The 23,640-nt window shown below is 47.3% G+C and overlaps 1 protein-coding gene across 4 annotated transcripts in view; it reads left to right on the top strand.

The window, feature by feature from the left end:
• The window catches only part of ANAPC1 (anaphase promoting complex subunit 1), a 155,106-nt gene that overhangs the window by 116,351 nt on the left and 15,115 nt on the right, over window positions 1–23,640 (top strand). For 2 of the 4 annotated variants that reach the window (XR_012325605.1, XR_004521806.2), the window contains exon 49: window positions 3,866–4,101. The gene's annotated coding sequence lies outside the window, so the exon portion shown is untranslated. Of the gene's footprint in view, window positions 1–3,865 lie in introns of all 4 variants that reach the window. The other 2 variants (XR_012325604.1, XM_073791128.1) reach the window with 1 other exon arrangement.

Genomic DNA, 23,640 nt, shown 5'->3' with positions numbered 1-23,640 from the left:
TACATATTCTTTTTCATATTCTTTTCCATTATGGTATATCATAGGACATTGAATATAGTTCCCTGTGCTATACAGTAGGACCTTGTTGTTTATCCATCCTATATATAGTAGATTGCATCTGCTAATCTCAACCTCCCAATCCATCCGTTCCCTACCCCGCTTCCCCCTTGGCAACCACAAGTCTGTTCTCTACGTCTGTGAGTCTGTTTCTGTTTCGTAGATAAGTTCATTTGTGTCATATTTTAGATTCCACATATAAGTGATATCATATGGTATTTGTCTCTTTCTGACATACTTTGCTTAGTATGATAATCTCTAGGTCCATCCATGTTGCTGTAGACGGCATTATTTCATTCTTTTTTGTGGCTGAGTAATATTCCATTGTATATGTGTACCACATCCATTCAACTGTTGATGGACATTTAGGTTGCTTCCATGTCTTAGCTATTGTGAATAGTGCTGCTGTGAACATAGGGGTGCATGTATCTTTTTGAATTACAGTGTTATTCGGATATACGCCCAGGAGTGGGATAGTGGGATTGCTGAATCATATGGTAACTCTATTTTCAGTTTTTTGAGGAAACTCCATACTGTTTTCCATAGTGGCTGCATCAGTTTACATTCCCACCATCAGTGCAGGAGGGTTCCCTTTTCTCCACATCCTCTCCAGCATTTGTTATTTGTAGACTTTGTTTGTTTGTTTTTGTTTTTTGGGCTGTGCCGCATGGCACCTGGGATCTTAGTTCCCTGATCAGGGATCAAACCTGATCAGTGCCCTCTGCAGTGGAAGCACTGAGTCCTAACCACTGGACCACCAGGGAATTCCTATTTGTAGACCTTTTAATGATGGCCATTCTGACTGGTGTGAGGTGATACCTCATTGTAGTTTTGATTTGCATTTCTCTAATAATTAGCAATGTTGAACACCTTTTCGTGTGCCTATTGGCCATCTGTATATCTTCTTTGGAGAAAATTCTATTTAGGTCTTCAGCCCATTTTTTGATTGGGTTGTTTTAAACTGCTTTATTGATGTATGTTACATAATATTCACTCATTTTAAACATACAATTCAATGAATTTTAGTGTATTTACACAGAGTTCAACAATCATCACCACAATCTAATTTTGGAACATGTCCATCCCCCAAAAAGATCCCTCCCTCCTTGCAGTCACTCCCCATTCTCACCTCCAGCTCTAGGCAACCACTACTGCATGTCTGTTTTTTTTTTTTTTTTTTTTTTTACTGGGGATTGGTAGAGAAATCAGTTTGAAAAAAATATTTCATTGCTAAAAGCCGTTTGAAATTTACTCATTTTAAGCTCTTTATTGACAAATGAGAAAACAGTGGCCCTGAAAACACCAGGGTCTAGCCCAAGACCATACATAAGCACTACATGGCAGAGGCCAGATCCCTTGAAGAGCATTCTTCCCACTGGGAACCTGGGTGCCAAGCTTCGGGGTGGAGTGACCGCAGGTTCTGCTGTGGTTCCCTCTGATTGGTGCCGCATGAGAAGTGCCCTGTGGGTTCCAGAGCTGAGGGAGACGGGGGCGGCATCTTCTCCCTCCGAGACACTATTCCTGACTCTGGTTGGGTCTGTGGTCTCCACCCCTAATTCCAGCTCATTGAGGGGTTATCCTTGAAGCCAGGGCTGCCCTTCAGCTTGGTGGCTAGATTCCTGCTTCCTCCATTCTTCAGATTTCACACCAGATAAGTTTCCTCCTAATGAGATGTGACTCTTGGAGGGCAATTTTTTTTTTCTTCTTCTTTTTTTTTTTTTGCAGGGAGCGGGGAGTGTGGTGAAGGGAAAGGGAACAGGAGCTTCTTTATGGAGTCTCTGTATTCTGGAAATTTTTATGTTCTAGAAATCTCCAGCATACATGGGGTGGGGGGAGGCAAGTTTGGCATTGTCACTAGCGTCGACTCCACCACAGATGTCTTCTGGGACCAGTCAGCAGCACCACGGTGAAGGCAGCCCAGAGCTGGAGGCCTAGAGGGTGCCAGAGGGCATCAGTCATGGGGAGTGGCTGTCACGCACCCCAGTTCCACATGTGGGCTTAGGCAGGGGACTCTTAACTCGTGGGAGTCTGGGTCTTACGATGTTTCAAAAGAAGCCAGAAATTAGATTTTTTTAATGTGAAATCTTCCAAATTTTAAGCAATGGCAACAAATTAAAAAAATTTGAATGCCATGTGGAGGGCACACAAGGACGCATCAGCTTCTGAGCCTGGCCAGGGGCTCTGCTCTTCAGGATTTAGCTCTGAGAACCGCTAGCAGGGGATCCCAGGGTGGGTGGGGGGATAGGGGGCTTGACAGAGAGTATTCTCTCTCTTCTTTCATTTCCTCAGGCCATGTCTATGCAGGACTAAATCGAAGGGGTCACGCTTTTCGTTTATTATTAATTTATTTTTGGCTACGCTGGGTCTTCGTTGCTGCGCGCGGGCTTTTCTCTGGTTGCGGCAAGCGGGGGCTGCTCTTCGTTGCGGTGCGTGGGCTTCTTATTCCGGTGCCTTCTCTTGTTGCAGAGCACGGGCTCTAGAGCGCAGGCTCAGTAGTTGTGGCTCAGTTGCTCCACGGCATGTGGGATCTTCCTGGACCAGGGCTCGAACCTGTGTCCCCTGCACTGGCAGGCGGACTCTTAACCACTGAGCCACCAGGGAAGTCCCTATGCTTTTCCTTTAAAACATTCCCTCTTTCAACTTGCCTATGACTTGGGTGTTAAGTAGGGTGCTGATGGCCGTGGAGCTTCCTGGGATCATTCTGGAGGCAAGGGGAGGAGAGGTGTGTCCTCCCTGCCTCCCTTCCTGGTGGTGTCAGCTCTCCGAACTTGAGGGGGGAGGGGGAGGAGGCTATCTTGGTCTTCCAGTTAAGTGTTCACCTCTGTTTCCACCCCTCCTGTGATGAGAAGCTCTGCAAAGCTCGTTTCTTTTCCCGTGTGGTGGTAATGGCGGTGATGCTTGTGGTACCAGCCTCTGTATTCTCGTCTTTATGAGACTGCTAGCAGCGAAGTGCAGCTGGGCTCTGTCTCTGGCTGCTGATGCTGGGAAGATGTCTGTGGGTTTCCTCCACTCCCTCTTCCTTGATAGGGTGTGAGCTGTGAACCCACCTGGCTTTCTCTGTGGGTGTTGGTGTTGGTGGTAGGATGTTGGCTGTTCTTTCCACTGCGGGTTTGCCACTGTGCGTCCAGGAGGGGGTCAGGAGGATGATTCTTGCATGGCCTTTTGAAGAACACAGTAGAGACTTTACAGTTTTTTTGTGGAATGGACGCCAACATTCATGTTTGATAGAGGTCGCTGCTGTAGCTGCACGTTGAGAAGGCAACCAACTTTGCTGAGACGCACTATTAGGGATTATGAGGGCATCCCCCCCATGCTCTCGGCTGACCAGGTCATATTCGATTACTGAAATTAGAGGAGGCCTTTGTTAGGGTTACACCGTCAGCAGCAGAGGAAAAACCATGAACTCAGATAGGTACAGCAGAGGATGAATGGAAACATATCCCGTGGGACTTGCTGTTTTCCCCAGTGTGGGTCTGGTGCCGCCCCCACACTGAGAGGCAGGTGTCCTAGATTCAATCTGAGTCACTCTGGACGAGTTAGGTATGCCTGTGATTCTGAGGGCACAGTAATATAATAACCATGGACATACCTTTGTGAACTACACAGCAACCATGCATGTACATGTACCATTCTCCCAGTAGGGACTAATGACTTAATGACTTTGAACAAAGATGTAGAACAAGTATAGAAGCCGCAGTTTAGACTAGGAGGGTAATTGCTGGTCCTCAGCCTTAGAGCTGAGTAACCACAGCTCACTCTGGAATGCGCCCGGGGACCCAGTACAATACTGTAAATTCCTCTCTTGCAGTGGGTGGATGGTGTAACCCGGATGCTTTGACAAGATTTGGAGACTGTTTTAAATTGTGAATGGAGATATGTTGGATCCACCGGATGGTACTGAAGTCAAGGAGGAGAACTCCACAGACGATGATCCCAAACCCCGCAGCTGGCAGTCTCCTCGCTGTGCCGGGCACTCCCTGAGCACTGCCCTCAGATGACCAGAGCTTACGGAAGCGCTTGCAGCGTTGACCTGGATTGTGAAAGGTTTGGGGGAAACCTCTGTTTCTTCTCAAGAATCTTGAATCACCCCTCCTCTCTCCCGTCCCCACTCTCCTGGTGCATCTGGGACTAACAGCTGTTAATGTATGACCCCCAGAGTGTGGGTGGAAGCCAAGTGGAGCAATCCTTTTTGGCCTGTGCATCTCTTGTCTCGCTTCTTCACTTAGCTGGGGTCTAGCTGGAGTTCTTGATGAGGCAAATCTGCTCTGAGCCTTTTTCTCAAAGAGCCCCTTTTGTACACTGGGTGCTCACCTTCTCCATTGTGGGGAGAGGAGTAGCTTAGTTACTATCTTCTCAGCTGGGCAGCTAGAGGAAATACTCACAGAGTTCCCAAGTAGAGGTGTCAGGGATTTGGCTTTGAGAAAGAGCTTGGAATTGTTCTGCGTATTTTGGGAACATTTAGATAACATTTCCTATTACATCTTCTGAGAAGTTTTCTTTGCTCTGAAGTTTACTTTATTTGATATGAATGTAGCCACTCTGTTTTCTTTTGACTCATGTTTACATAGCATATCTTTTTCCATTCTTTTATGTTCAACCTACCTCTATTGTTATATTTGTAAGTTCTCTCTCTTTTTTTTTTTTTTGCGGTACGCGGGCCTCTCACTGTTGTGGCCTCTCCCATTGCGGAGCACAGGCTCCGGACGCGCAGACTCAGCGGCCATGGCTCACGGGCCCAGCTGCTCCGCGGCATGTGGGATCTTCCGGTACCAGGGCATGAACCCGTGTCCCCTGCATCGGCAGGCGGACTCTCAGCCACTGCGCCACCAGGGAAGCCCTTGGGGGCTTTTTTGTCTGCACCCATTGAAGCCTCTAGTTTGCTGGCTTCTTCAGCCCAGTCTGAGATATAAGAAGCCAAGAAGAAACCTGAAAAGCTTACTGCCATGTTGTTCCTCAGGTCCTGGGGTCCTTACCCAATCTGCTTTTTTCTCTCCACCCTTGAGTCTTCTCATGTTTCATATATAATATCCAGGTGTTATCACTGTTCTTAGCAGGAAGAATAGGGAAAAGTTCATCTACGCCATCTTGTTTGTAACCAGAGGTCCAGGACAGTAACATTTTTGTTGCGGTTACATTTTGAGTTTCTAGCCTTTATTGTTATTATTAACAAACTCTGTTCAACACAGGAAGTGGTTTCCCTGAAAGCTGCATTCATAAATGCAAATTATCAGCAAATTAGGAAGAAAAATGCAAACTGAGAGTGCTTCACGTACACTTCTTTTCCTTTTCATTCAATCATGTTTATACCTAACAATTTTGAAAACGAAGAGGTGACATTAAGCACATTCTTCTATCAATCCATGAAATCAGAAGAGACTATAAGATGCCTTTAAAGAAAAGTGAAGCATAGAACACTTCTCAGTAATAAAAGAAAATTATTCTGTAATAACTCACAGAATATGAGAGAAAAAAGTCAATCTCAAAGGTTATATATTGTATGATCCCATTTATATAGCATTATTGAAATTATAGAGATGGAGAAAATAGTAGTGGGCAGAGCTTAGGGCTGAGGGTAGGAAGTGAGGGTAGGAAGTGAGGGTAGGAAGTGAAGTGGCTATTAAAGAGACAACATGAGGAATCCTTGTGATGGGACTGTTGTGGATGTTGGCTCTGCTGGTGGTCACACAAATCCACACATGTGATAAAATTGCACAGTACCACACACACGCACAAACAACTGAGTGAATGTAAAAGAAGGGAAGTATAAATAAGGTGGATGGATCGTAATAATGGCAATCTTGTGGTTGAGGCCAGACGCACCAGAGACCTCAGAACTCCTCTCCTGCTGGGGATATCGTGCTGTAGTTACGCAAGTTGGTACCATGGGAACCTGGGTAAAGGACCTACGGGCTCTCTGTATTATTTCTTACAACTCTATGTGAATCTACAATAGTTTCAAAATTGTAAAAGTTTTAAAAAAAGAAAGCAAAGAATTGTGCTGTTTTGTACTTTCTTCCTCTGCAGACTTCCCTTCCCTCCCCTGGCGCAAGCAAAGAGGAGATGGCCAGCCTAATTTGGTTTCTGCTTAATGGTCTCGTGTGCAGAGAGACCCATTTTTCTCACTAGTGTAAGGGCTGGTTGTGTTTTGCGATGAGCTGTTTGGGTTTTGATGGGGTGAGGTGGAGTTGGGACTGGGAGATTGACTTCTGCAGGCACAGTTGTTCTCCCCTCTCTGTCCTCAACACCCTCCTGAATAGCTCGGATTATTTCCTCTGTGCAGTCCCGAGGCTACATCCCCTGAGACCGGCTCTGCACAAAGATGCTCAAGGCCACACACTCCCCAGAGACCTCAGTGCCGCCTCTCCTGCTGGTGGAGAGCAGAAGACATGTGAGTCTTCCATGGAGGCCAGCGTTGCAGGCAGATGTGGCCTCTAGGTCTCTCTTGTGATGCTACGGGCGAGAGAAGTGCCCCTGAGCTAGAAAATGTTTGTGACTGTTAGGAAGAGATCCAAGATAGATCCCAGATTTGTGAGACACTGTGCTGTTCCAAGCACTCTCCCATCTGACTTTAATAGAAAATGATTATATTTGTAGAAAATGAGAGGCAAAGAAATGAATGAGCTTATGGGAGCTTTGCCATGAGATGCAAAATATCTGCATGGAAAGCAGAGTAGACATGATTGCTGGGGGACATGCACGGAATTCCTCAGTGTTCACTGAGTATCAAACTGAAATGTCAATAAGGGCCAGAAGAAAACTTAAATATATGAAGTAAGTGGATAAGTAATAAGAGGAGGTGTGGGAAATTGCCAGCAAACTAGAGATCTTGGACTCAGTACAAATGTTTTCAAATTCAATTTTTGAATCTTGTAGTGGCCAGCAGCTGCTTGCAGACATGAGAGACAATTCCAGTGAGACTGGTGCCTGTGTACTTGACCGTCCCTGCTGTCTGGACACCTTCAGTGCTAGTTGTGATTGTCTTTTCTATACTATGAGCCCAGGAATTAAGCTTGGTTGTATAACGGAAACACAAATGTCAGTGGCTTAAGCAAGATAGGGTTGTCTGCTTCCGATTACGATGTAGAAAGATATAAACAATTTCCTCCCATGTTGATAAAAGAATTAACTATATAGAATAAAAAGCATACGTTTCATGGGGTTTTCAAAGACTGGTAGATGTAAGGAAGCTGCGATGGGCTGAATTGCAGAGGGACACACCCCCTACAGGTGAGTTGAGAGCCCTGGAGTTCTCTGGGGGCAGGTGAGCACAGACTGAGAAGAAGCGTCCTGGGTGCGGGGAAGCTGTTAGGGTCTGAAAGAGTTCCACATGCAACTAGCCATCTCCCTGTCCAACAACTCTCTCCCTTTCCCTGGAATTTTGCTGGGGAAGTAGCACTGGAGAAGGGGCTGGTCAGCAGAGAGAATGCAGACAGCATACACATTCCTGTGGTGCTTGCGTTGTGAGCCCTGCAGGAGGTGGACCTAAAGATGAGCCTAGACTTTCCCAAACAATGGCTTTCCCCACCATCCAACCACAAGGAAAAGGTGAGTCCCTTAATGGCAGCCTGAGGCTGGGCTACGAGAGTTTCTTACAGTAGGTGAAAAGTGGTAGGACAGAAATTCAAGGCAGAAATTGCCAGATTGCGTAAAAAACAAGACCCAACCACACGCTTTTAACACACATGTTAAGTAAAAGGACGGAAAAGGAAAAACATGGCCACGCCCAGAGTCAGTGTGGGAGGGCACTCACACAGGGGTGTGGCTTATTGACACAGGGTCATGGTGCATGGGGGGGGCCACTTGGAGTTGGAGGTAGCATGGCAGGTGAGGGAGGGGAGAGGTGATTCTGGGCTGGGGGAGAACGTCTGTGGCCCGTTGATCCCTCTTCTGGGAATGGCTGCTTGTTCTTCCCCAAAGGAGGCTGAGAAATGCCCACAGCAAGCAGGCTGTCTGAGGACCCCCTAGACTACCAAGGCCTTTCTCCTTCTCTTTCTATGACCACTTAGGCCTGGCTGGATGGCCTCCCCAGCACAGGGGACAGGCATGGTCTTACTAAGGCCTCCTTTCCTTTTCCCCTCATAGGTCTGAGAGGGGAACAAAACTCAAGTGCTCCTTCATTTTAGGTAGAAGGGCTTTGAGGGTTAGAGAACGCCTTAGGGAGAGAGTGTGGCTCCAAATATGGTCTGTTGTTCCAGGAGGTAATTATACCAACACTCTGGCCCTGAATATGGGATCATGGCCAACACAGCCCAGTCCCTGCCTTCCGGGGTTGTTGGGAGGCCTGGCTGGTGCATGAAACCCCTTAGGCCTTAGCCAGGTATCAGGCGCTGATGGTGCCTAGTGGATGTGCTTAGGTTGGCTTAGAGTGCCCCCTACTGGGAGAAGGCCTGAACAGCAACACAGAGCGTCCGGGTTGCTGTGCAAAAATTCTCCGGGACCGTGTACTCAACCGCTTCAGAGGACATATGCTTAGGAGGTTTGTACTTTAAAATTATTGTGAAAATATCAGCATATTAAATTGTTAATGTACAGGGATTGCATTTATTATCACTGCATGTAGTTCTTGAGGGGCTACCATGATAACATATGGACAGTATTCTGAAAGTGTAAAGGGTTCCATGAGTGTGAGGAATTTATATTGTTTTAATTAGAAATAATGTGCATTATTTATAGGACAACTTATTAGGAAGCTCAAATGTATTTATGGATGTTGATTAATCTAGAGACCATTTCTCTTTCAGAGAAGTTAAGTAATTTTTATCCTGTTGATAGAGATTGTGTCCATGCTAATGTTCCCTCTTCAGTGAGCTTTTAGGTTAAATGATGTTATGCGCCAATCCTGGATTGCGCTGACTGGGTCATGCAGTCCAGCGTTCCTGTGTAGTGGGTGCAGAAATTCAGGGGGCCTATGAGTTGCAGGCTCCGTGAGCAGGGCCAGAGATAGGGCCGCTGAAAGTCATGGTCATGGCTGGGAGTACTGTGGTCAAAAAGGACATCACTCCCTGAAGTACAAAGTTGTTTTCTCTCTGGCTACTGCTAAGCACTGATGGGACAGGAAGACTGAGGTTCTAGTTTATTTGGTCCTTTATTTATTTAAATTAAGAAAATACTTGTTTAAAGAGTTGATGTCAGTTTCCACTTTCTTATTTGTTTCTGTTCTGTTATTCATCACAATAATTTAGTCAAGTGCCTGGGTTTATATGCATGAAATAAATTTAGTTCCTACATGCTGGGTTCTTATAAAAGAAGGGGGAGGAGGGGGGGCGTGGGGCAGGAGGAGAAAAACTAGGCGGGCACACAGAAACCACCACACAAACAAATCACCGTTCTCAAGATGGCATTTAGCGTGAGTTCCCACCGTGAGTCCATGGAGTGGGGAGTAAAAAGGTAGTAAGCACAGGACATGTTCTGATCAAATGAGGCGGGTGCAGACCTCTGGGGTTGACTACAAGGGCACTGAGTGTCGGTGAGGGTGGGGCGAATGAAGGGAATGTGCAAGGTGAAGGTAGGGGAGACAACCCAGAACACAGTGGGTCTGCGAGGGCACCGGAGAGGGAAGACTGGGGCTGGGGGCAGGTTGCGAGAGGTTCCGGGCAGTCAGAGGTGGCGAGGGCACAAGAGCCAGGCTGCGGAAGGGGTGGGGGGTGGTGGAGAGCTTTCCTCATCCTCCCTGACCTGGTCATGGGGCTGATCAAATGTTTTCACACGTGGCTCTTGAGAAGACAGGAAAGTGGCCTCTTGGTGGGCCTGGAGGACGGATGAGGAAGTGACAGCAAACCCCACCTGCCCTTCTCCTGTCTCCCTCCTTCTCCCTAAGACTCCCTCCTCTAGGGCTGCCTTGCCCCGGAGCAGGGTCTGTACAGCCTTGCCCAGGGTCCTTGTGGCTGCAGGTGGAGGCTGGTGACTGCGGTGGCCTGATCACTCGTCTTTCCGGAGGCCAGAAGCCCCAGGGTCTCGTTGGATTTCAGGATATCAGCCCAACAGGATGATGGTGCCAACACAGTCCTAACTCAGGACCTGGGCTCAAATCGCCCACCCTCCATCACTCCAGGAAGCCCATTGTGCCCTGGGCTCCTGCCCGTGGGTCACTCCCCCAGGTAGTCACCTAGGAGAGCATGGCTTGCCCCAAACTCTTTGTGAATGGCTTCAGAGCATGAATACCCTCCATGGTGACAAAGTTTCATTATTTAAGGTTAATTTTTATTTGGGAAATAGCCAAACTTTTGTTGGCATCAAGAGTGCCCCTATCATAAGCTAAGTGATGGAGTAGTTAGTTCATTCCTACTGCCCTGCCTGGAACTCAGAAGAATATGGTCAATCCATATTTGTTGAAATGAACCAAGAAATGAGGCAGTGGCTACAGAGGTGAGGATGCTCATTTGCTTGTGGAACTTTCAAGTAGGATCTTCCAAACTGTTAAGAGAATACTCAGATATCTTTATGTTGGTGTGTTTGATTTGGAAAATAGACAATAAAAAACCATTGTATTGTAGTTCCACTTCCAAGCAAGTAAGTACCCCAATAACCCTTCATTTTCCTCTGTGTGACAAAAAGATATTTAACCCAGTGACCAGACCTCTCTGTGTTATTTTTTTATTTAATTTTTAAATTTATTTTTATTATTTTTTTTTGCGGTACGCGGGCCTCTCACTGCTGTGGCCTCTCCCGTTGCGGAGCACAGGCTCCCGACACGCAGGCTCAGTGGCCATGGCTCACGGGCCCAGCCGCTCCGTGGCATGTGGGATCTTCCTGGACCGGGGCACGAGCCCGTGTCCCCTGCATCGGCAGGCGGACTCTCAACCACTGCGCCACCAGGGAAGCCCACCTCTCTGTGTTTTGGTTTCCTCACCTCTAAAATAAGAACAATGGAACCTGCCTCATAAGGTTGTTATGAGGATCAAAAGAGATACATTTGTCCAAAGCTACCTGGGAAGTGCTATAACGTTGCAAACCACAGTGGAGCGCACGCCCCTCATCTCCAAGTCTAAACATGCACGTGGTGAATAGTGCTGCCATGTAAGTTCCCCTTGTCCTGAAGTGCCCTTGTCCTGGCAGCAAGAGACCCAATGGGCTGCTTCCTTAGACAATAGCTCAGGTGACTGGAGCCCTTCACTAGGGAGTACAGGACTGGAGATCAGTTCCAGTGTGGGATGGTTGGTTGGTGGCATTTCCCAGTTACCCCCTGCCCTGCAGTGTGGGCGGGGCAGCGGTTCTGGCCTGCTCACTGGCAGGTGGCAAAGCCCCGTCTACCCCTAAGGCGATTGCTGTGTAATCCCATCAGTGGCCAGTAGGTGGCACAAGACACCCACCATGGCCACTGGCTTTGCCCCATTCAGCCTTTCTCAGAAGGGAAAAATCTATTTCTAATCCAGCCTGGGCTTTATGGCAATGCTTAATCACATGGAAGGGAACATGCAATAACTACTGGTATTTCTGTAAACACACATGCTTAGAGCAGCTGCCAGTTGGGGATGAGGACCGAGGGAGAACACTCAGTGAGAGGTCTCCTGAGGACAGTCTATAAAAGGAAAACCCTGTGGGTTTTTAATTTAAGAGCCTCCCAGCTAACCTTTGTGACTCATCGAAAGAAACATTTTGAACCCGGATGGAGAGTGATAATACATTTTCTGGATTGTAACCTGGTCCTCCTTCTGCCCTGCCCCCTTCCCCTTCCCCCACATGGCAGGTTTCAGAAGGGCTAGGCCACAGGGCAGCACCTTCTGAACTGATGTTGGCTTATTTTCCTGTTCTTTGATCCTGGCAAGTTGCCTGCTTCTCGGGTTCATCCTTTCTCTGGAGGAAAGTTGATTTGAATCTCATTCTGCCATTAATAAAATTGGCACCAGATGGATGTGAAACTGAAGAGGAGACACATCACAGCAACACAAAAAGTGTAATCTGGTCAACCCTGGGGGAGTAAGGATTGGGTGCTTTTAATTTTAATATGTGTGGACACTTTAAAAAATTGTGGTGAAATACACCACATAAAATTTACCGTCTTAAGCATTTTAAGTGTATAGTTCAGTGGTATTTAATACATTCATATTGTGTAGTCATCACCACCATCCATCTCCATAGGTTTTCCTCTTATGAAATGGAAACTCTGTATCCATTAAACACTAACCCCTCATTTTTCCCTCCCTGCAAACCCCGGCAACTACCATTCTACTTTCTGTCTATGAATTTGATTACTCTAAGTACCTCACATAAATGGAATCACACAGTATTTGTTCTTTTATGTCTGGCTTGTTTCACTTAGCATAATGTCCTCAAGGTTCATCTATGTTGTAGCAGGTGTCAGAATTTCCTTCCTTTATAAGGGTGAATGCTATTCCAATATATATATAGACCACGTTTTGTTTCTCCCATCCTCTGTTGATGGATACTTGGATTGCTTCCACCTTTTGGCTATTGTGAATAATGCTATGAACGGGGGTATACAAATATCTGTTTGAGACCTGCTTTCAATTCTCATGGGTATATACTCAGAAGTGGAACGGCTGGATCATGTGGCTCTATTTTTAATTTTTTGAGGAACTGCTACATTGTTTTCCATAGTGGCTGCACCATTTTACATTCCCATCAACAGTGCACAAGAGTTCCAATTTCTCTACATCCTTGTCAACATGTATTATTTCTTCTTTTTTTTTTTTTAGAGTAGCCATCCTAATGGGTGTGAGGTGGTGTGTGGACACTAGAAGCTAAGTTTGTTTTTTCTAGGACTTTCTTTTGAGTGGGCTAGGCAACCTGATAGCTTCTTATGAAGGTGGTCTTGCGATAAAGAAGTTCTCTCCCCCTGTGCCATCTCCTCAGAGCATCCAACCACGGAGCTCTTCGTGTACATCTACACCCCAGGGACCCACTAGAGAGCAGCTTCATTTGGCCCAATCTTAGGTCACTGGAATTTCTTGAGGTGTCACCAGGCTAGTACTGAAGAGGACGCAGCTACAGGTCCTCTGAGGACAGGAGCGAGGCAGGCTGATTTGCTAACTGCACTGTGTCGCCCTCCTGCCCCCCACACGGGTGGCAGGTCCCAGGAATCCCTTCCTCACCGAGCCTCTCCCTGGAATAGGACCAGGGAGGTTGGGAAGCTTGAAGTCCTCTGCCTGGCCACCATACTCTCAAGGCGTTTGCAATATGCAATAACATTGCCAGGGACACAGCGCACGCCCATTTATTCAAAGTGGGGCAGCGGTCACCAGAAGTGTCTGCCCACAGCACCCTTCAGTCACCCGCCAAACATTCTCTGGGGGTCAACTGCATATATTGTGGGTTGGCCTCTGATTTCTAGATTCATTCATCTCAAAAACTTTTCTTGCACATCCCCTAGGAGCTACATTGTGGCAGACACAAGTCAGTAAAAGGCAGTCTGCCCTCACAGAGCTGAGAATCACGGTGGGGGAGACCCGCAGGGCGGGTGTAATAAGCTTTTCCGTGAAGGGTCAGGGTGCTTGGTGAGGTGGGCTGGCTGGGTGATGCCCTCGGGCAGGTGCGCACCTGAGTCCCACGTTGGCCACGTATTTGCTCTGTGAACTTGGCAAAAACGAGAGTGATGATAGCTACTTTGGAGCTGCTGCAAGGTTTGAACGAGCTAATGATGCATGTAGAAGCCTCTGGAACAGAAGCGGAGGTGCTTTTCAGTGTTGTCACTCTTTCCTCTGGACGTCTGCTTAGCATAAGGTTGGGGAGAGAGGAGAAAGTTCAGGGTATGAGAGCGATAGCGTGACTTCTGCAGCTGCACCCAGCGGACAGCCCACAGTGACGGCTCCCTGGCAGACAGATGGACGTGCTCCCTGCAGTGGGGAGCGAGAGGCAGCCAGAGAGGAGCTCCAGCCCTGGGACTCTTTGCCATCCCCCCGGCCCCCCCACCCCGCCCCGCCGGTCAGGGATAAGTCCCTGCACAAGAACTGCCACTTTCTGGTTAAACTGGGGTTTGGACTTCGGAAGGTCTCAGCCTTTCGGGAGAAGGCCGTTCCCAGATTTCTGCTGTGTTCCTGCAGTCAGCCAACAGCCGAGCTGCCCAGAGGCAGGTGCAACTCATTCAAGTGCAGGAGAATTCCAGTTTTATTATTAAAAAAAAAAATCACATCATTCATCGAGCATTGGAAACTTTAAGACGTTTGTTGGCTGATAATTAATGGGTTGTTTGTGGGTAATGGCTTGTTATTAAATGGAAGCTAATAACTTCTGGAAGGTTGTTCCAGTAATCATCTTGGTTAACAGTTTATCGTTTGAAATATCTAATAACATTGCCAGGGACATGGCGTATGCACATTTATCCAAAGGGAGCAGGCGTCTCCCTTTCTCTGATTTCATCTCATTCTTTCTTTACAACACACCCGTGTCACAGCATGGTGCCCCATTTTACAGATGGGGAGTTGGAGGCTGAGGCTAAAGGCACAGGAAGGCTGGGGGGCGAATGGCTGGAGCAGACCTGGGGGGGGGGTCTCGAGGATGCGCTCATTTTGGTCATGGCGTCCCACAGCACACGCATCCCTAACCCTGGTCGGTTGGCCTCTGTCTTTGCCGGTAGTTGTTGATCTGAAATAAATAGATGGCCGGATATTTCTCCAGCAAAGATGGGTTTATCAGGAATCACCACAGAATTGCAATTTGGGGTCTGCAACCATGGTGAGCCACACGGAAGTCTCCCTACAGCAAGAGAATGAGGATGCTTTTATAGAGGGGAAGAGGAAGTTGAGAGGGTTATAGTAAACAAGGAGTCCATGGCTTTTCATTGGCTGAGTCCTCACCAGGAAAGAAGAGGCGTTTTTCTTCTTCCCGTTGGGCTGTGTGCTATGGTCGCAGGGCGTGAGAGCTCCCCCTTCTGGTCTCCTGCCTCTACTTAATTCAGGTATCTCTTGATTCATTTTACAGTTCTGAGATACGCTTGCTGGTGTTTGAGAAGCTCCCTTTCCAGGAGAGAAGCTCAGCTTCCGGGCAGGCAATTTAAAATACAACCTATTTGTGTCTATGGGTATAGAATGCAGGCAGAGAGCAGTGAATGCAGATCCAGCTTGGCCACTCATGAGCGAACGACCCTGCGCATTTTCCCCTGTAGCTTATATCTTTTGTTAACTAACCAAAGACAGGATATGATTGGCCATTTCTTCTCCTGGAGGGGCTACAGAGCAGAGAACCCTCCTTCCTCCCAAGGCTGAGGAGCGTAGCCCTTGGGGGGAAGAAGGACAGAAGGTAGAGTAGGCAGAAGTAGAGTAGGGGAAGCTCGTTTGACCCGGAGCCCTGGGAAATGCGAAGGTTGTAGATTATTTGCTGAGTCGGGGCATTAGCTATCCTCCTCTATTTTTGCAAATTCCCTGGAGTTTGGTTGCAAATGGCCCAGCACCTTCTTGTGGCTTGTGAAATCAGGAATGTGGGCAGAGTTCAGCAGAGACTGAGGGCCACGGCTGGGGGTGCCTCACAGCCCTTTCATGCCTGGCTGTGGCAACCTTTAATTTGGGGACTCTTGCGGTATTGTTGGTGTTATTTGGGGTTTTGGCTTCAAGAAAATCTGTGATGCTGTCGTTGTTATTTCGCAAAAATTGGTAGCAACGGTTGGCATGTAATGTGGTAGCGTTGGTCGTCCTGTGTTTGCCCAACACCTTCCAGGACAGTGAGGTGGGGGAAGGGAGTGCGGTCAGTTTGCTGACCTGCAGACTCCCACCGTGGGCACTTCACATGCCTGCTCAAGAATCTTCCCAGGCTCAGGGCATGTGTCAATTTGAAAAAATAACATAGATGACCTTCATTGTTTGCCCCCGAAAGAAGCAGCTTCATGGTTTGTTTTCTAGCGAGGAACAAAGAGAGAAGTTTGGTTCTCTAGAATCTGACCAGGCTCTATGGGATGACGCATCTCAGTACTTACATCTGCTGTGTTCCTGTCCCTCTGACTTTCACAGACTCGTCTTATTCCTTTGAGCTACAGATGCTCGTGGCGCTTACGCCTTGGGATCCTTCGTGTTTTTTACGGCCAGTTTCTAAAGATCATGCTGGCCTTTCTTTAGTGGTCCAGGAACTCACAGGGTTAATCCTTGGGGCAATGTTCCCCTCTGGGCACCTGCATGACCTGCTCCATCTTCACCTGTGATCACCTGGGGTGCACCCCTCCTCTCTGGGGGCCCCTCTTCTGTGGGGTGACGGAATGCATCCCCTCTGGGGTGGATCGCTTTATGTCTGTCTGCTTTTCCTGGGACACATCAGTGGCCAGCCTGTGGATCCCATTCTGGCTTTCTGAAGGTGTGCCCTGACGTAGACCACCTTTTTCTAGCAAGGACGGGACACCAGGGATTCCCTCCCGGCCTCTCGTTCCATGTAACCACAGCTTTGTGCCGGAACAGAGGTGCAGACAGCAAGTTTGTTAAAGAAGGACAGGGACAGAGTCTATAGACTGATTTTTTGGAGAACGGAGGTGGGGACCTTTAAAAAGTATTGAGATGTAATTTGTGTAACAGAAAATCAACCCATTTTAAGAGCACCCTTAATGAATGTTGGTGATTATACATAGTTGTCTAACTACCGCCACAATCGAGATACAGAACCCTCCTTCGCCCCAAGAGGTCCCCTTTAACCTCTTTGGAGTCATCCCCACCTTGGCCCCGGCAACCAGTGACCTGTTTTTTTATCACTATGGTTTTGCCTTTTCTAGAATTTCCGATAAATGGAATCGAGCAGTGTGTAGTCTTTGCACGTGGCTTCTTTCCCTCAGCGGAATCTATCTGAGGCTTGTCCTCTCGGGTATCTGTGGTTGTTCCTCTTTTTTGCTGAGTGGCTTTGCACTGTCTGGACGCACCACCATTTGACTTTACTCGATGGACATTCAAGGTGTTTCTGGTTTTGGGTGATGAGGAATAAAGTGGTTGTGACCATTCATGTACAGGTCTTTGTGTGGACTTGTGTTTTCATTTATCTTCGGTCTACCGGGTCGTGGGGTAGACGTATATTCAACTTTGTAAGGTACTGCCCAACAGTTTTTCAAGGTGACTGTAGCAATTTGTTTCCCAAATGGGTACTTTTAGTCTGGGACATATAACTGGTCTTCCTGACGTCCACGGGTCCCTATCTGTACAATGATTTTCGAGAAGTTTATTGGATCCACATGTAATTAAGGTATGTGGCTTTTAGGCAAAAGATGATTACATATCTCTGGATGGGATGACCCCAGTGTTGAACTCTCAGCACTGTGCAAAGGTCTGTGTTGTCCTCCCGAGAAAACCAAATACATCTCGCCACAGTCCGTGCGAGAGTCAGGCCTTCTGAGCGTCCTTCCAGCTCTCGTGTGTCAGCTTTGCGTGTGCACCTCACATGCAAGTTTCAAGTTCACCCTGTGTTGAGATCATGCCTGAGGGCAAGAGGGAAAAATATCTGTGGCTGTCAAATCGGGTGGGAAGTGATTAACCATGGAGATTCTGAGCCTCGAGGAACTCTTTTGTTCCCTGACCTTTATCTCACCTGCGGCAGGGGCAGGCTGGGTCAAGTTTAAATCCGAGATGACAAGTGTCTGAGGCTAAGCAAGGTTTCTGCTGAGTGCTTGCTTGGGGTCAATGGCTCTGTGTCTCCCACCTGGTGAAAACTGACTCCCAGTGAAAAAAGGAGCTCTGGGGCTGAACCACTTGCCTTGGCTTGGGGCTAGAACTCCCTACATGGTTTTCAGAGCTCTTTGGGTGTGTTGAGGGCCTCCCGGTTTGCGCAGCACCTGAGTCACTGCTGTATGTTGGAAGCCCCTTGCTCACGGCGCCCCTGGACCTTGCAAAGTGCAAAACGGTTGCTTCTCTAGAAGTTTGGCCAATTTTTCTTTTAAGACTTAAACAAAAATGTATGGGACTTCCCCGGCAGTCCAGTGCTTAAGACCCTGTGCCTAAACTGCAGGGGACGCGGGTTCCATCCCTGGTCGGGGAACTGAGATCCCACATGAGGCGTGGGGCGGCCAAAATAAATAAATAAACTTATTGGCTCAAGTAACTGAAAAGTCGAAGGGAGATTTGACCCAACCTGATCCAGGCGTTTGAGTGGATATTTCCTCCTCTTCTTTGCCAGCTCTGTGCTAGCTTTTTTTTTTTTTTTAATCTTAGAAATGTTTTATTATTTTCATTATTGTAATAAAATATACATAAGTCAAATTTGCAATTTGAACCGTTGTTAAGTGTACAGTTCAGTGACATTAAGTACCTTCACATCGTTGGGCAGCATCACTTTCTCCTTCCCAAACTGAGATCCTACCCACTAAACAATAACTTGTATATTTTGTGGCAGGTGTGTACCATGTCCGTGGTCCCGTTGCGTCTCGAATCACGTGATTTGTGGCATTTAGACAGTGTCACTTATTCATCACTAGGTAAAATTTGGCCTCTGAAAAAAAGGCTTCTTCACACTGTCCTCAATTCTCAGGATGCCGCCTCACTTTTTCACCATTTTTGAGACCGTGGTAGCTGTAGAACCCCTGGTTTATTTATGGCTCAATAGTGGGAATCCAAGCATCTTCTGGGGACACACGTGGAGGTTAAGGCCCAGGGTCAAGTTTAGGTGGGGTTCACTCCATCTAAACCCTTGTTTGGGGGCAGGGGGATTACCTCTATTTTTCCACTGAGAACAGTGACCAGACACCAGGAAATGTCACGCCATGAACCTCTGGATTATAGCTCATTTTTGTAAAGGTATGTGGGTCCTGTCCCAATGTTGGAAGGCCCTGGTAGGCACACCCATCGGTCCCATGGCCGATGGCAGGCCCTCACTGGCACACAGTCCTCCAGCCTCCAGGTGCCAAGTCTTTCCTGGGGTCAGCTTCTCTTGTCACCTCCGCTGGTCTCAAGGTCCCTGACTGCCCTGGTGTGTGCTTTGATGTGCCCCTGCTTCCCTTAAAACCCGGCTTTCAGAATCTCTCTGAAAGAGAACAGCGTACAATATTACCTAATTTGTCTTTAATCCAGTAGTCCTAGGATAATCCCGGAGAGGCAAGTGGTCGCCTGTACACATCCAGGCTTACTCTATAAAGACCATGTTGGGAAACGACAATATTTTTCTGTTTTAAAATCAGTAGGTTTGGAAGGAGCTGGGAAACTGCGGGGTTTAGTTACAAAATGACTGTAATTGTGGGAGAAGTATTTTCTTTCAATTTTGAAACTCATTGAACAAGATACACAGTTTAGAAATAATTTACAGTTGGAGGAAGGCTCTTTCATCCAAGGCGGGCGGCCAGGGGACACTTCTCCCGGTTGGAAGGGTGGTTGAGGGGGTGATGGAGGGGGCCCCAGGGGAACCTCATCTTGTTCTCACCCAACTTCGACGCAGCCAGGCGAAGTGGAAAGTCATGGTGTGGGAAGAGAAAGCCCCAGTTTTTTTCTCTCCCGAGGACGCTGGGCTGAGCACAGGTTATCAGGTGGGCGCTGCAGTGGGCCACCAAGGGGCATGGGTCACCGAGGGCGCCATGACGGGTGGTCCTTCCCTTTGCCCACACGGCTCTCATCGGCGTTATGAACGAATGTCTACTGAAGGCCACGTGGCGCTGAACACCATGGAAGCAGGACACAGAGATGCAGGCCTCACCCTCGCTAGGAGAGAGGGAGAGCCCCTGTCACAGGATGATATACAACTGGTGCCTGGTCAGTGGTCAAGGTCACAGGTCTAGGCCTGGCCAGGGGAGGGGATATCATGGGGGGCTCCGTGGGGCAAGGGTTACAGCAGCTCTTATGGGACGGACGGGGCTTGGACAGTATTGGATGGTTTAGTAGGAATGAGTCAAGCAGAACAGAGGGGCTGCCTCTCCTAGAGAGACAAACGGCGTGAACCAGCCACTGGTGTGGGTGGGGCGTGGTGTGTGTGTGTTTGGGGTGTGCGGGAGGGCTGGGACTGGCCCTGATGGAGGCTACCCGGGGGAGGAGGGACGTGGGCTTGCGGGGACTGGAGGATGACCAGACTCTGAGAGCCAAGCGTTTGGACAACGGGGTGTCTTGGATGGTTCCGGAAGGTGAATATTGAAGCCTTGTTTTAGACAAACATGCTAGAGGCGCCCAGGCCGATTCGAAGGGCTTTCCCCGCTTTCTCTGCTCCCCCTCTAAGTGGGCAGCGGAGCCTGCCTTTAGATTCCTTCTAAATGCTGTCGGCTTCCATCTGTCCGCCAGCAAACATCTGTGTTCCGTCAACGATCTGAGTATCAGACACATACACAGCTGAGTCTTGAACGACAAGGGGATTGGGGTGCCTCGTGTAACTTTACAGTCTGGCCCCCAGTCTCCTTGGATTCAGCCAGTTGTGTAGGACTGTAGCATGTATATATTGAAAAACATCTGTGTATGAGTGAACCCGTCCCGTTCAAATCCTTGTTGTTCAAGGGTCAACTGTACTACAACATGCGGCGTGTGTTTGTGTGCGCGTGCGCCTGCCTGCATGCAAGTACCTCAAATACCAGCTACATGCTCTGTGCTGTCCTGTGTAAGCCTCTAGTCCGGAGTCTCCCCTGAACTCAAGACACATATAGCCTGCTTCACATCTCCACCTGGACCTCTCAGTCATCGTGAACTTGACACACCCCTTAACGAGCTCCCTGCCTGCTCCCCCCCCCCACCCCAGCCTGCTCTTCCTCCAGGCCGCCCTCCCAGCACTCCATTCTCCCAGCTACTCAGGGTGAAAACTCTGAGTCATCTCTGACACTTCTTTCTTTCACACCTGACACCTGATTCATCAGTGATCCTGTTGGCTCCCCCTGTGAAATATATCCAGAATCCATCCACTTCTCCCCACCTGGCACTCAAAGCCACCCTCACGCCCCATCTGGACCACTGCAAGTGATGGCCAGCTGGACTCCCTGCTTCTCCCCACTGCAGGCCGTCCTCAGCATCCTCTAAAAACAAGTCAGGTCATTTCACTCCTCTGCTCAAAACCATCAAATGGTTGCCCTTTCCCCTCAGTGTAATATTCCAGGTGCTTACAAAGCTCTCCATGGTCTGGTCTGTGTAGCTTCACCTCTGACCCAGATCACTCTGCTCACTTTCTCCTCCTTTACCAGACAGCTGGACATCCCTTAATCAGCGAGCACACACCCGCCCCAGGGCCTTTGCACCAGCTGTTTTCTCTACCTGGAACACTTGCCTTCTGATATCTGCATGGCTAGCTCTTTCATCCCCTTCAGTTCCCTCACCACAGAGTGGGAGGAACTCTCTATAAAATAATAGCTCTGTCTCCATCATTCTTTTTTTTTTTTTTAATAACCAAGAAATAAGCTTCATATCATGGGGTCTTTATTAAAATACCAAAACACAGGAGAACTTTTAATGAAACATTTCTATTCCAGGGACTTGCCCAAGTATTTAAAATAAATTTCTAGTTCTCCTGAGTTTACAGAAGGATTTCATCTGCTTTTGCAGTAATGAGGATAAGAAACCAGCTCTTATCTAAGAAATTTTGTGAGCATTTGCAATAAAATAACCCTCTATCATTCTTTTATTCCTTAACTAACCCTGCCTGTTTCTGTTTTACTTATCACCACTTGACATTATTCTTGTGAATTGTTTTCTCCCTGCTCTTAAGGAAATATGTGAGAGCAAAGAACTTTGTCTTATTTACTGATGATCACCAGAACTTTGAACAGTTCTGGCATTTGGAAGCTGCTCAGTAAGTGTTTGCTGGATGAATTAATTTGTTAGCGGTATTGGGGGGTCTGGACTGGGAAGACATTGTGTACTATTGTGGTAATCTCCACGTGGTATGGTAAAGGCATAGACTGGGGGGGGGCCTCAGGGGTGTAAAGGAAGGAATAAATGGAGAAAGGGTATTTATTTATTCATTTTTCTTTTCCATTATGGTTTATCACAGGATACTGAATATAGTTCCCTGTGCTCTACAGTCGGACCCTGTTGTTTATCCATTCTGTATATAATAGTTTGCATCTGCTAACCCCAAACTCCCAACCCATCCCTCCCTGACCCGCTTACCTCCTTGGCACCTGCAAGTCTGTTCTCTGTATCTGTGAGTCTGTTTCTGTTTTGTAGATAAGTTCATTTGTGTCCTATTTTAGATTCCACATATAAGTGATATCGTGTGGTATTTGTCTTTCTGGCTTACTTCACTTCGTATGATAATCTCTAGGTCCATCCATATTGCTGCAAATGGCATTATTTCATTCATCTTTATGGCTGAGTAATATTCCATTGTATATATGTGCCACATCTTTATCCATTCACCTGCCGATGGACACTTAGGTTGCTTCCATGTCTTGGCTATTGTAAATAGTGCTGCTATGAACATTTTCTTTTGGATGTATCTTTTCGAATTACAGTTTTGTTTGGATATATGCCCAGGAGTAGGATTGAAGGGTCATATGGTAGCTCTGTTTTTAGTTTTTTGAAGAAAAAACCTAAAACTTACAATAAAACTCCGATGTTACAGTTTTATTGTACCATAGAATATTAACCAGTTTTGTATGTAATTTAGTGCAATGAACTGAGTTTGTGTCCCCCGCGAATTCACGTTGAAATCCTAACCCCCAAGATGAGGGTATTAGGATGCGAGGCCTTTAGGAGGTGATTAGGTCATGGAGATGGAGACTTGTGCTCTTATAAAAGAGACCCCAGAGAGCTCCCTCACCCCTTCTGCCATGTGAGACAAAGTGAGAAGACAGCTGTCTATGAATCAGGATGGGGTCCTCACCAGACGCTGTATCCGCTGGTGTCATCATTTTGGACTTCCCAGCTTCCAGAAGTGGAAGAAATAAATTTTTGTTGTTTATAACCTCCTTAGTCTATGGTATTTTGTTATAGCAGCTGAACAGACTAAGACACTTAACTTATCTCAGCATTTTCTTTCCAACTGACTCTACATCTCTGCTCTTCAAATGCTCTGAGAAGCAGCTTTCCCATCCCGTTGATTCCCTCATTAACGGGTTGAATAAATGTGCTTCGTATATATATGAGGGTATGAGAGCCACGTTTCTAATATTTTGAAAAGGATGCTTTGCTAGAGGAGATAAAAAGTGCTAGTTATATAAACCCAAAGCTACAAAATGTCAATGTTGCAGAATATGTGTAAAAGACATAAACCACTTTTCCCCCGTATTTCTATGTTTAGCATATATTTCTCATGGAGGACTGTTCAAAAGGTGGGGAGAGAACATTGCTGTCAATTCAAGACCAGCCATTTTCCTCTGCTCACTCACTTCCTGTTTTCTTTTAATAAATTGTCTTTAAAAACATGAAGAATGTACTCTCCTACACTGTTGGTGGGAATGTAAACTGGAGCAACCGCTATGGAGAACAGTATGGAGGCTGCTTAAAAAACTAAAAATAGAGCTACCATGTGATTCAGCAAGCCTACTCCTGGGCATATATCCAGACAAAAGTCTAATTTGGAAAGATACATGGGCCCCAATATTCACGGCAGCACTGCTTACAGCAGCCAAGACATGGAAGCAACCTAAGTGTCCACTGACAGAGGAATGGATAAAGAAGATGTGGTACATATATACAATGGAATATTACTCGGCCATAAAAAAGAATGAAATAATGCCATCTGTAGCAATGTGGATGGACCTAGAGATGGTCATACTAAGTGAAGTAAGTCAGAAAGAGAGAGACATATCATATGGTATCACTCATA

This window comes from Tursiops truncatus, chromosome 14 (genome assembly GCF_011762595.2).
Source record: "Tursiops truncatus isolate mTurTru1 chromosome 14, mTurTru1.mat.Y, whole genome shotgun sequence".
NCBI classification, from domain to species: domain Eukaryota; kingdom Metazoa; phylum Chordata; class Mammalia; order Artiodactyla; family Delphinidae; genus Tursiops; species Tursiops truncatus.
Note: the sequence above shows the minus strand (reverse complement) of the source record. Positions and strands in the feature narration are given on the sequence as shown.